Source organism: Tachysurus fulvidraco, chromosome 9, assembly GCF_022655615.1.
Source record: "Tachysurus fulvidraco isolate hzauxx_2018 chromosome 9, HZAU_PFXX_2.0, whole genome shotgun sequence".
Classification (NCBI taxonomy): domain Eukaryota; kingdom Metazoa; phylum Chordata; class Actinopteri; order Siluriformes; family Bagridae; genus Tachysurus; species Tachysurus fulvidraco.
The window spans coordinates 20329352-20342419 of record NC_062526.1 but is presented as its reverse complement, the minus strand read 5'-3'; the positions used below and the strand labels follow the sequence as shown (position 1 = coordinate 20342419).

The following is a 13068-nucleotide window of genomic DNA, read 5'->3' as shown; positions in this document are numbered from 1 at the left end:
TGGAACTAAACCTATTTTCCTGGCTGCTCTTGGATGCTCTCGTAGAGCTCTGTGTGACGTCTCGACCCAGTCCTACAGTACACCAAATTCCACTTGTCTTGCTCACAGAAATGGGTAGTTTGCCAACACCAAATGCCCTTTCACCTGAGGGAAAGCCAGATGCCTCACCCCATGCATTAGTTTTCATCCAGGCTTGTTTTTTATTATTATTCTTTCTTTTCATCATAAAATCTAAACCCTGGGGTAGTGTCAGTGGGCCATCTGTGATAGAGGTCCTGGGGCCTACATGCCTTTCTGCCCACTTCCTGAGCTCGGCCCACTCACCGGCCCTGGCCACTGTGCCTGCCAGATTAAAAAAAAAAAAAAAAAGAGCTAATATAAAGTTTTTAATGTCATAATGAATGCAAGATGGTTTCTCCCTTAGAAAGCAGCTGATGATTCATAAAGTCCCTCCGTTCTCCCGTGCTCTTTATCTGCAACCTTCCCTGAAGAGGAAGAAGAAGGCCACATTGGACAGAAGCTGGGCATTTCATCCCTTCTTCCTGCTAAGGAGCTGGCATGGGTCTGGACACAACAGAAGGCATGGAGGGCTTATCCCAGCAAGTGAGCAGGCCACAGACACCATCACTGACTCGCAGGGAAGGAAGGAGCCTGCTTCAGCTCTGTCGTAGCAGCAATACACCTCCACAGTCCTCTGGCATGGGACTTGTTAGATTTGCGTCACAAACCCCAGCAAGTAATTCTCATTATGAAGTAGCACTGGATTTCAGTCTAATAATCATGACTCCCGTAACTGACGCTACGATACTTGCGGTTAATCTGCTCATCCCGGTGGCTTTGAGAGAATTTTTTACCGAATTGTATTTTTAGACCAGAAAATGTAGCTGTGACCGAAATAATACACACGCTTAAAGCAAACCAACTGCCTAAAGCTAGCAACAAAAAAAAAACAGACATGACTCTATCTCAAGTGACTCATACACTTCCCACAGCACAGCAAAAGCAACAAAATAATATTTCTCTGCCCAAGTGTAGGAGTTAACACACCGGTCAAGACCGTAACATGAATGAGTGGAACGAAGTGGCGTCATCGAGAGCGTGACATAACCCTGGCTCAATGGGCTAATGAAATTCCACTAATGAACCCAAGTGAAATCTGTCTAATTGATTACGTTAATCTCGGTGTGTTTATGTGGGAATAATTTCTTATCGTGTTTATTTGGAGTCAGAGACGTCTGTCTGCGTTAGTGCTGGGGAAGACGAGCTGAGTCGAGATCTTTCCTCAATTAGACCTAATCAGTAACACCTTCAGCATGAAGTGGAAGTGGATAATAAGAAAGAGAGAAATCTTCAGGGAGAAAACTGTGATGTGCTGATTATCTGTCGCACGGTGCAGCTGGTTTTACTGAGTAAACAGCCAAATATTCCAACTTGAAAAGTCCTGACAGAACAACGGTGAGTCGACAGAGTGGAAAAAGTTCAGCTTATAAAATAATCTCACTGATGGGTTGATATTTTGTTTTGAAACCTGTTAATCAATGATGTAGTGTATTGGTATATTCTAATGTGGTGTAGTCCAAGGGGCTTTTTACACCTGGTGCGTTTTCTGTGATCCGATAGCTATCCGATGGTAAAAAGACCAGGTGTAAATGCCCTCCGAAACGTTTTCGAGACGGATATAAATCCAATCGTTCAAACCACTTCATTAGGTGGTCTGGGCCGCATTTCAGATGAAACTGGACAGGTGTAAATGAATGTGGTTGTTCAAGCCACATACCTCAACGCTACACTCCTCCCAAACGGAAGTACGTCACTCACAAGTGACTCACGAGTCGTGCATCGCGCCAGAAACAATCAGTAAATGCTGTTTTTTGTAGCATAACCATCATAAGTTTTTTTCGTATTCTTTTTGATTGCATTCTGAAAACCGTATACACCAAAGCGTGTTCCATTTCAATTACCCCGGAAATGATGTAAAATATATTTGCATTTTGGGCGGGAGTAGAAAGATCCGTTTGATATCTGATTCGCCGAGACGCATTTATGTGGCCTAACAGTTTTAACAAATCAGATAGCTATCGGATCAGAGAAAACACATGAAGTGACCAGGTGTAAAACGGCCCTTATTTACATACAAACATGCAATCATGTGAATTTAGCACAAGAACTGGCCATACTCTTAAAAAACGGTCATGTGGGGCGACCGTGATGTATTTCCACACCACCGGACATGTATCTTTAATATGGTTAAACGCATCAAATGTTATTATGCATGTATTATTTATACATATTCTGTACAACAGCGACATACTTTTAAGTCTGATAACTCAACTGCATCCCTTTTATCAGACTTTACAGATATAAATTAATCAAAATAATTTAATAATAAAATAGAAACGAATAAAAAGATGTACAAGACTGGAGCGTACTCTATCAATTATTAATACGTCACCCACAGAACTTAGATGGCGTATTTTGAATTTATATTAATATCGTTATTCCAATTACCAGTTATGCCACATGATGGGTACTCGCCCAAAATGATGAGAAGCACATGCACGGTGATAAAGAACGTGCCATGAGTGTTAAAAACACTTTGTACGTTCCATAGAGGGAGGTGTAAAGTCTAACACAGCCTTAGCCATCTTGTTTTTCCCTCTTTCCCTGTAACATGTGGATGCATCCCTCCATTTCTCTCTCAGCTTCTCTTTAGCAGGTCACTATTCTTCACTGCTAGCTAAAGCAATAGCATACTGTGTGCATAGTGTATGTGTTGTGCGTGCATGAGAGATACTGTAAGAAGAAAAAATATGACGTGCCCATGGCATGGAAAAATCCTCTTTTTGTAATAAGAGTTTGATGGAGCATGTAAGCTATTGACAATTTCTTTGACTCGAACGCATTGGGTCTATGTACAGAAACGAACGTGCCAAAAGAGCACTTTAATTATTCATAGTTGTGAGTCACTCGTGTATACAACACCTAGTTTTATGGCTTTATCAGTCGAGAACCGCCCGATTGCTACAAAACGATAATGGCTGTTTCATTCTATAGTTAAGTTCAGTATAGAACACCAGCTGTGTATTATATACCGATCAAAAACCTGCTGAAGTCTAAGAGATAAGACTAGAAAAAGATAAGAGATAAAGTTGGTCATGCAAAATGATGAATGCTTTAGGATCAGAATTAACCCGCTGAACTGCATGTCATAGTTTTTATGGTTGTAAACAAAACATTTCTCCACATAAACGCCTGAAGCCGTAATAGGAGGACCGGTACGTATTACAGACGGTGGTTGCACCACATGACATTTTCAAGTTCCCCAATAAAGTCTATTGTAAAATTTGGACTAAAAATATAAATCCACAGATATTCTTTAAACGTCGGTGTTTTCCTGATGTCCTCCGCATGACGATCGTAGATGGTAACTGGAACGGTTTTACAAAAAAATCTCTAGACGTTTCCGAGGAAATTTAGCAAGGAAGTGACTTTTTGTCATTGAATTGTTTTCATTGCGAAAGTCTCGAAATGGGCTTTTCTTATAGGTCGCACCAGATGATGCGCCATAAAATACATGATATTTTAATGACTCATGATTAATGACTTAATGATTTATGAGAGAGATATAAATGCTTTGGTCAGCAATGCGAACAAAAAATATACAAAAATGTATAGTAACCTCAACAGTAATAGTCAGAAGGTTGCACCAAATGAGAATTTGAGTCTTCAATTAAAAAATAAATTTTATATATATATATATATATATATATATATATATATATATATATATATATATGTATATATATATATATGTGTGTGTGTGTGTGTGTGTGTGTGTGTGTGTGTGTGTGTGTGTGTGTGTGTGTGTGTGAATATATATAAAAATAAATATATATATATATATATATAACACACACACACACACACACACACACACACACACACACGCACATATATATGAGAAATAACAAATATGTTTTGTTTTATTATGCATTAGATTTTTAAAAGGCAAATAAAAAGTCACATTATCAGCCCACATATTTAAACTATAAACAACACACACTGTCGAAGCTCAAGTGTCGAGCTCTTTGTCAACATTGAAGTGGCAAGGTCAGTATGACGCCCCTAGCAAACCCCATCATAAAATTATCAACAGAAACATGATTCCTTACAGGGGATTCTGGGAGCTGAGACAGAAGCTTATGTAATTCACTATGTAGTACAACCACCACCAAACAACCCCCCCCCCCCCCCACACACACACACACAAAATTATCATCAGCATTTATTTAATCCAATAATAATAACCAGGAAAATAAGCAGAGGCAAAATCTGCTCACAATTACATCTTTTTCTACTGCTGGAGCTGAGCAGTAGATGACTACATAGGGATCTACCTTGTAAATGTGAGTCAACGGAACCCCTATGCAGTGGTGGATGTGCTAAGAGGCTAACGCGTTCTGAATTTCTTTACGTCTCTACTTACAGGCTCTTGCTTGTACTGGTATTTAGGTTGTACAAAAGAATGCAACTGTTGTTTAATGATAAATATAGCTGCCAAATTAAGAGATTACATTCCCTCCCATGTTGCAAATAAACTCAAAGCTGGTTTGTTAACAGTGAGTCATGTTGCTAAACGTGTGACAAGACTTAATCACTTTGCTGAGATATGACCTCACATCCTGTTTGCCGAGAAAATCTTTCTGTTTATGGAAAAAAATCACCAAACTGGTCTCATGACGCAGCGATACGGATTTCACCAGGACTGGAGGAAAGATGTCCAGTTCAAAATTTTATATTGACCGACTTCCTATCAAGAACACTCCAGGAAAACAAGATCATGGTCAAGATCAAGATCAAGGATCGTGGTCATTAACTAGTCACCACTGGTAAGATGCCCAAACTTCACCGTCCTACATATTAAAAACCGAAGAAAGACGTTTTGTCCAGCTTGGTCTTACTGTTCTATTGGCCAAGTCTGATGATGATTGGTACTTGGCTTGAGATATAAAAAAAAAAAATGGAAGGAACGTATGGAATGTATGGTGGGTACTATTGTGAACATCTGTTTAAATTTGCCCTCAAAGAGTTGCTAGAGGGTTGGAGAGGTGTTTACTAAAATAGCTGTGATGATCACAAAGACTTTTCTTTATCATTGTACCAAGTCTTATGAAGCTATGAAGCTATGAAGCTGTAGATACCAACAGAAGGTCCATACACGATTTCAGTGCTTGGGCCCATAATCATAATAATAATAATAGTAATAATGTTGTTGTCACTATTGCTGTTGTGATCTCGCTAGCAGATCTGAACATCACGTAACATTGAGTTTATAAAGTAGGAAAAGCAACCAGGACAAAAAGTTTTAGTTAAAATAAAAATAAGAAATGCTGTTTAAATGCTCCCTGTCTAACCCATAACTCTGGATGCAGTCTACAGTGCCAAGCAGACACTTTCCCCTTACTTAGGATCCTTAAAATGATTCAAGGTAAGCCAGAGACGCAGCAGACGCACAGAGATTATATGATGTCTGAGAATCTGATCGGAAAAGGTTTTAGCTCGGTTGGCAGAAGAGGCAGGTTTCATTCCACAGCACTGAGACAGGAGCGCTAGGCGATTCTCGCTCTTCCATCCTCACAGAAAGACGGAAGGTGGAGAAAAAAAGGAATAGTGTAAGGAAACAACTCAGTGCCTTTCAAGGTCACTGTAATCTCCACGCCAGGGCTACCCCGTGTTTATAAGACATGGTGCGAGACACCGGATACGTGCAGAAACTGGATAATATACAAATATGGATAAGAAAAGCTTCTCAGATAAAAATATCTCTAAATGCACTTAGAAACCAGCTAGAAACAGACAGATATAACTAGTCCCAATGCTCAGGTCCAGTTTAAGAAGTGTAAGAGAGGAGTGAGGAAAATCATGTACCATCAAGGTTCTGTTAGGGAACTGATATTTCCTGGCACATGAAGCAGCTGAGTCTAAAAAACAAAGCTATATCAGGGACTAAAATCTATGTGCTATCATGGCTGTGTGCATAAGCTTTCAGAAGTGCAGCAGAAAGAAAGGAAAAGAAAGAAAGAAAGAAAGAAAGAAAGTCTCTAGACACAGACTAAGTTGTCTACCACTGCCACTCCTTTCCTGCTTGTCCTTTCTGGTATTGTCATTCTGTCTGTTTTCACACCCACAGACTAACACAAGCACCACTGTTAGTGCGGCCGGACGCGCGCTCACACACACACACACACACACACACACACACACACACACACACACACACACACACACACACACACACACACACACACACACACACACACACACACACACACGCGCTCCGTGGAGGAAAGATTTGTTTAAAAAAAAAAAAAGGCAGATTACATACCAGCCTGGCTTCACTGGCCCCTCAGTCATCTGCTGCATTCCTCTGTGCTTGCACTTCCCTTGTCCATTTCGAGGGAGTCGAGAATACGAGCGGCGAAACTGCCTAGAGAAACTCCCATCAATCAGAAGACACTCGCTGATAGAGCGTATGCTAGGAGACCTACTGATGTAAGCTAGTCACCAGAGAAAATACCCAGTCGTGACGCATATCCAGGAACAAAAATAGCACTGGGGCCCCTAGAGGGATTATACAACAGGCTACGCTCAGAGACGCTTTCAGCGCTCACGCAGTCTCTCGCGCAGCTTCTCGCGCTCCGCCGGTTCTGTTTGCTTGCGCAAATGAAGTTTACATTTTGGTGAAGCGAGACATGACCACAAATAGACGGGTCAAGAGAGCTAGGGAACGAAGCACAGGCTGAAAGTGGCGTGTGTGTTTGTGCGTGTGTGTGTGTGTGTGTGTGTGGTTCAGACACAGTGTCTTATCAAACCAAACTTTAACCATCTGGCCTCAATGCCTTTGACCTGGGGTTGTCCATGGCATGCCAAGCAGGGCATAACAACAAGGCAACACTTCCTCTTCCTGGACTCCCTCGTTAAAGCTCTCCCTAGTGCTATAAATAGATCGCCAGGCTAACATGTACAAAATTCCTCCACCGATGTGCTTTCTCTTTTCTATTCCTGGCTGGCTGAACACTTTTGTGATTGACTTGTGGATCACGGGTATGTGTTGTTTGTGTGTGTGTGTGTGTGTGTGTGTGTGTGTGTGTGTTTATAGGGATTAGCTGCACTGTCACACCACTGGTACTAGAATTACAAGAACAAGGTTCTAACCAGTGCTCCTTCACCTCTGTTAATGTTTTTAACCTTTATCACACTCGATTTCACATTCGAACAGATTATCTGGTTTTGTTCTACAGCACTGTTTCATTTTTATTTAACACCCATATCGATGACATGGTTAAGTTTTGGCATTATTTGATAATTTATGCATCATTTTGTGAACATGGAGTAACTTTATAATTTTCTGGCATGGTCTAAAAAACAACAACAACAACAACAAAAAACTGGCTATAAGATCAAGCGTAGTGAAAGGTGTGTTCTGTGGAGCAGTGTATTAGATTAGCGAATGTAAGCTGAGAGTTCATGACAACATTCATGATGATGGGGAAAAGAGTTACAGCACGTTTAAAGCTCATCGGTGACTTTGTGTGTGTTTGGTTACTGTCCTAAATGATAAACCTGGAAATTAAGGTCTAAAAGTTGAGCTGCCGAACGTGACAGCTGCTGGGGGGAAGTCGTGGCCTAATGGTTAGAGAGTTTGACTCCTAATCTTAAGGTTGTGGGTTTGAGTCTCGGGCTGGCAATACTAACGACTGAGGTGTCCTTGAGCAAGGCACCGAACCCCCCAACTGCTCCCCGGGTGCCGCAGCATAAATGGCTTCCCACTGCTCCGGGTGTGTGTTCACGGTGTGTGTGTTCACTGCTGTGTGTGTGCACTTTGGATGGGTTAAATGCAGAGAACGAATTCTGAGTATGGGTCACCGTACTTAGCTGTATGTCACGTCACGTCACTAATATTGTAAAGGTGATAAACATGATAGAAGATAATAAACACGATAAAAGATCTTATCCAGGCAATTTCCAAATAGTTTCAAAACCATGTGTGAGAGTGCTGTGAGGTTCTCCTTAGAAACCTGCAGCAGAACCAGTCACTCTGCCCAGCTAATTATGCAAGCTGACACTAGACAAATCTGCAAACTTCCCTCCCCTATCAGCACTACGGGTTTGTTCCTGAGCCGTCAAACACATTCTGCTGTTCTTCTACAATCCAATTTGCACAGCTAAATATACGTGACCTCTCCTGACTTCCAGAGTGGATGCTGCGATTCCCTGTGGATCTCTGACAAAGAGAGAGAGAGAAAAAAGAAAAAACCAAGCAGCGGTTCTGATTCTCCAGGGCTCATGTTCCCTGTCTAAGCAAGTCTTACTGTAAACAACGTTCCCTGGGGAACGTTCTGCCACAAAAAAGCATGTGATGCCTGCAGAGGAGCCCTATATTATACCATGGTAGAGAGAGCAGAATAGGGCACTGAGAACACAAAGAAAGCCAAAAATCAGTCTAGATAGTTGAAAAAAATGCTAAAAAGGACATGTTTATCACATGCTCTATAACATAAGATAAACCTAGAACGTGTTTGTATGCTGAAGGGTTACAGTTTATCTTCAGTGGAACTACAAACCTGCTCCAGGTTGTGAAGGTGATGGTTGACATGGTGTGAAGGTGATGGTTGAAGTGAAGAACTAGAGTGTTCTGCACAGAGCCCTGACTCTGACTCAACCCCACCAAACACCTCTGAGATGGACTGGAACTTGAGTCTCCTTAACATCCCGACATCAGTGTCTAATCTCACTAATGACCTAAACGAATTTTCATTAATCCACCCGGTCATGATTCAACATCTAGTGGAGACGAGTAAACAGGACATGTGGTTTTAACTTTCGGGGGTGCACATACTTTTGGTCAGCAAGGCGATTTTAATCAGGGCATTCTGGGTCTTGATAGAAAATAATCACAGAGGGAACCACAGAAGATGAAATGCTATGAATGATACTGCATTCCTTCACACTCCTGCATTCACTTGCTCTGTAACAGATCTATCTGAGCTTCGAGCAAACAAACCTTCAGAACATCTTTACTTCATCAATATTTAATCTTAAGTATCGCTGGAAGCATGTAGGAAAATGTGATATCAAAGTGGTTTCATATTAATACTTAATAATTAACTATTTCTCAGTAAGAAAGCAGCTACGTCCACCGTACAGACTGCAGAGAGGAACTGGCTTGTTTAAGAGCAGACACTGTGCTATCATTACGCTTCTTTATGTTCCTTACAGAAGCATCGTACACTCAGAAATCGTCACCGAAACCTTCTAGCACGTAGCGCTAAGTGTAATTTCAGTGCTTTTTTCGAGTGGTGAAACCGTATGTCAGGATAGAGAGAACAGATACAAATATAGAAAACAATAAAAATTTGCAAATGATTTGCATAATCTGTATTCTTTTTTTAATATTGGTGTTTGTTTGTTGTTGTTTTTTTAAAGTCTGAAGATTATTCCTTGCAGACATGAACAGCTAGTTGGATTTGTAATAAGTAAAAAAGTAATAAACTGTTTTGTTTGTTTGTTTGTTTGTATAACTGACAATTCCAAATTCCATGTCCAGATCGTCCATGTCCAGATCTCAGCTAAGCATACTGTTAGCAGCAAAGTTGTTCCCATCCTGAGGTAAATGATTAGGTAAATGATGGAAATTAAGGTTCTTCCTCAGTTCTCACACTGTTCTCCCTCCATTTTCCCTCAGTTTTCCCTCAGTTCTCCCTCTGTATTCCCTCTGAACTCCCTCCCTTCTCCCTCAGTCTGGATGAAGAACTCAGGACCAAATCAGGAATTTTCTTCTAATCTGGATTCTATATGCAACTATATGAAATATTTGCTGGAATGAAGACAGATTTAATCACCAACTTGTGAAAAGGAGCATTGCTGGGTGTTACTTGGGTGAAAAGCAATGTTGCCATGGCAATACTGGCAAGCCTGATGGTGGCTGCGACGGCGCCATGTTCAAACCAGCTTGGAATGTTTTCGTAAAAAAAAAAAAAAAAGACATTTCTGAACTGGCAAAAAAAAAAAAAATGTTAAAAAGCTTTCAGAATATAATAATATTAGAATTATATAATGAATTTTACCCCAAGTCACACATACACAAATAAAGTCAAACGCAAACACACGAAATGGAATAAGCATCCAATTAGCATAAAATATCCCACCTGGCACACGGCTGCAGAGTTTCCCTTTCTTTACAATATTCCCTTCCTGTAAAAGTCTTATATCGACAGACAGTTGGACAGAACAAATGGCGAAAGGTAATTATGACAGAATGCAAAATGTATGTACAATCATTGCATCAGGGCTCCAGAGTGTGTTCACACTCCAATCCAGGAGAGGCTGAGAGCCAAGGGAGCGAATAAGGTAGCGCTCTAAGGCTTGGCTATGCTCGCTCTCTCTCGCTCTCTCTCGCTCTCTCCCGCTGTCTCTAGCTGTCTCTATCACACTGCCACTGACATCTTATGATAAAGATCAGTACATCCTTGCACAACAGATTTAAACTTAAAGGTATTTTATTTATCCTTTCACCATACCAATGCCATACAAGATTTCAACATATCCTTTGCAATTTAGCATTATGCAAATCTTCACACCGTGCTGGCAAAATCTTGATAGAATCAAATAAACATGCTTAAAAAAAAACAAAAACAAAAAAAAACAAACAAACATTTGGTCTACGAGCCTCATTTGGTCACATTGTGAGATACAGTGGAAATATGCCTCACTTCCTGTATGTGTGGCGTAACATGGTGATTGTGTCGACGAAGCGACGTGTCTGAAATATCATAACGTCCTTTGCAGTTTAACACCATGGACATCTTTGGTGCATTTACAGCAAATGTGGTTTAAATATGATGAATCCTCTAAGAGTTTATACCCAGAGAATAATCTTCAATGCCTGACTTCCTGTTGGTTAATAATAATAATAATAATAATAATGATAATAATAATAATAATAAGAAGAAGAAGAAGAAGAAGAAGAAGTCCATCATGTGTTTGTGACAGCTCATTCTATCCTCAGTCACACGAGTGCTAATTTCATGTCATGACATTAACCTCTAAAGGAGGGTTTTTTTTGTTTTGGTCATCAGATGGTCATATGGTTTAAATCAAACGTTCTGGCAGCTGCTCAAAAACAAACGAGCTCTTACATGCTCGGTGCACGTTGGTTATGGAGGAAGCGACGGCTCTCTCCGGGATTCACTTTTGCCTGTTACACAACCTGCTGCTGTGTTTTCCTCTGCAGCAGCTGTCTCGCATTTCATCCACAGGAGTGAAAAAGATTGGTCTGATGGCACCTCCCCTGAAAATTCCCTTCAGTCCGTGAACGCTCACGTCGCTCTGTGGCACCTGTTACTTTGGAAGCCAGGCATACCGAGGCAGAGCTACCACGTGACCTTCGACCTCTCAAATCTCCAGCACTCTAAACAACAGCATTCAGCAGTCAGACACAGGAGCACAACCATATTTATCCTCAGAGAGGGATCGTCCGTTCGATGCCAGGAATGAGGACTGGGGGCTTCCCAAACAGACAAACACCCCCTGTTCCAGCGAATGGCCTACACATGCCTCAGGGCTGACGCATGTAAAGACTCCTACAGCAGCATAACAAACACAGCTCTATGTTTTAGTGAACGCTAAAGAGCTCAAGCTTTTCCATGAATAACGCCTCTGATTCGGCGGCATAACAACCGGATACAAAGTTCCACCGGATCACCTGGGGCCATGCAGGATGAAATAAAACAAATTAAAAATAAAACAAACGAGTGAGTGATTTGACAAATTATGTTGCTCCGCTTCTAAACGAATCGGACAAACATTTAGAGTAAGGATGGGATTTAATCTTTGTGCCACTAAACACTTCTTTCACATGAAATTTATTAGCTTTTAATACGCAGCGATTTATTCATTTATTTTCCGGCAGGACATTAGCTCTGCTCTCAGAAGGCTGAAGTAAGGTGTGTGTTTTTCCCACCAACAGACTTTCCCACCATCACAGACACGCAGCTCTGGAAAGTTCCCCGAATAGGCAGCTAAGATTGTTGGCGCTCTCTGAATCTGCACCGTAAACACGATGACCACAGCATGAAGTCCAGCAGAGTTTAAAACACACTGGAGGTCAAACACACGGCGACTCTTTAAACTTAAAACTCTGTTCAGTTTTGCGTTCAAGTTCAGCACGAACGGTGACGAATAAAAATAAGCCCTGAAAAAAAAGAGACAGACCTTTAGCTACAACGCTAAGAAACAGGAAAAAACAAGTTCTTGTTGCTCAGCTGTTTGACTGACAGACTTCAGAAACAGAGGAGGAAACTATTCAAGTAATATGATTCAGACCTCGTGACCTTTCTGTGACCTCGCTGTGACATTGACGCAGAAAACCAGTCAATCAGCTAATCAATCTGGACGAAAAATCCTCCGTACATTCATGCGTGTGCTATAACGGTTCCTCTGGTTCTCGGACATAATACGATCCTTAATAAAGAGCGATTTCATCGTTGATACTAAACTAAACTAAAATAAACACATCTATAATGATGACAAGACTGATTTATTATGTCGAGTGAAATCTATAAACTTTACTGTAACTGAAAGGTCGGCGACGGAGACGTATGTCGTGGGTTTGAGTCTCGGCTCAGGGTTTAATATTACTCATGGTTTTCATCATGCTGGAAATCTACTCTCGTTAACGTGACTCAGCGGAAACTGATGTACAAAAAAAAAACGATGCTTTGTTTTTTTTTTTTCTTTTTTAAATCCAAATTCTGATTATGAATGATCTGTTGAGGTTTTTCCTTTGTGAGCTGCAGCGGAGTAAGCACAACGCTTTAAGAGAATTTCATCTACTGATTCAATAACAAAAGAATAAAAATCCCAAGCTGCAACCTCAAGCTCAGAGATTTCTTCCCGGTCTAACAGCTCTGCGAGCTCCTCAGCCCGTGAATAAGGGGGGGAAACTGCGACGTCGGTGAAGTGCTCAAACACAGATCTCAGTGGAAATGTCATCCTCTCACGCAACAG

The 13068-nt window shown here is 41.0% G+C and overlaps 1 protein-coding gene across 5 annotated transcripts in view; it reads right to left on the bottom strand.

The window, feature by feature from the left end:
• hivep2a (HIVEP zinc finger 2a) overlaps positions 1-13068 on the bottom strand; it is a 61488-nt gene that overhangs the window by 31050 nt on the left and 17370 nt on the right. Inside the window, exon 1 of one of the 5 annotated variants that reach the window (XM_047819028.1) lies at positions 6386-6561. The exons of the other annotated variants lie outside the window; for them this stretch is intronic. The gene's annotated coding sequence lies outside the window, so the exon portion shown is untranslated. Of the gene's footprint in view, positions 1-6385; positions 6562-13068 lie in introns of those variants that run through there. 5 annotated transcript variants of the gene reach the window in all.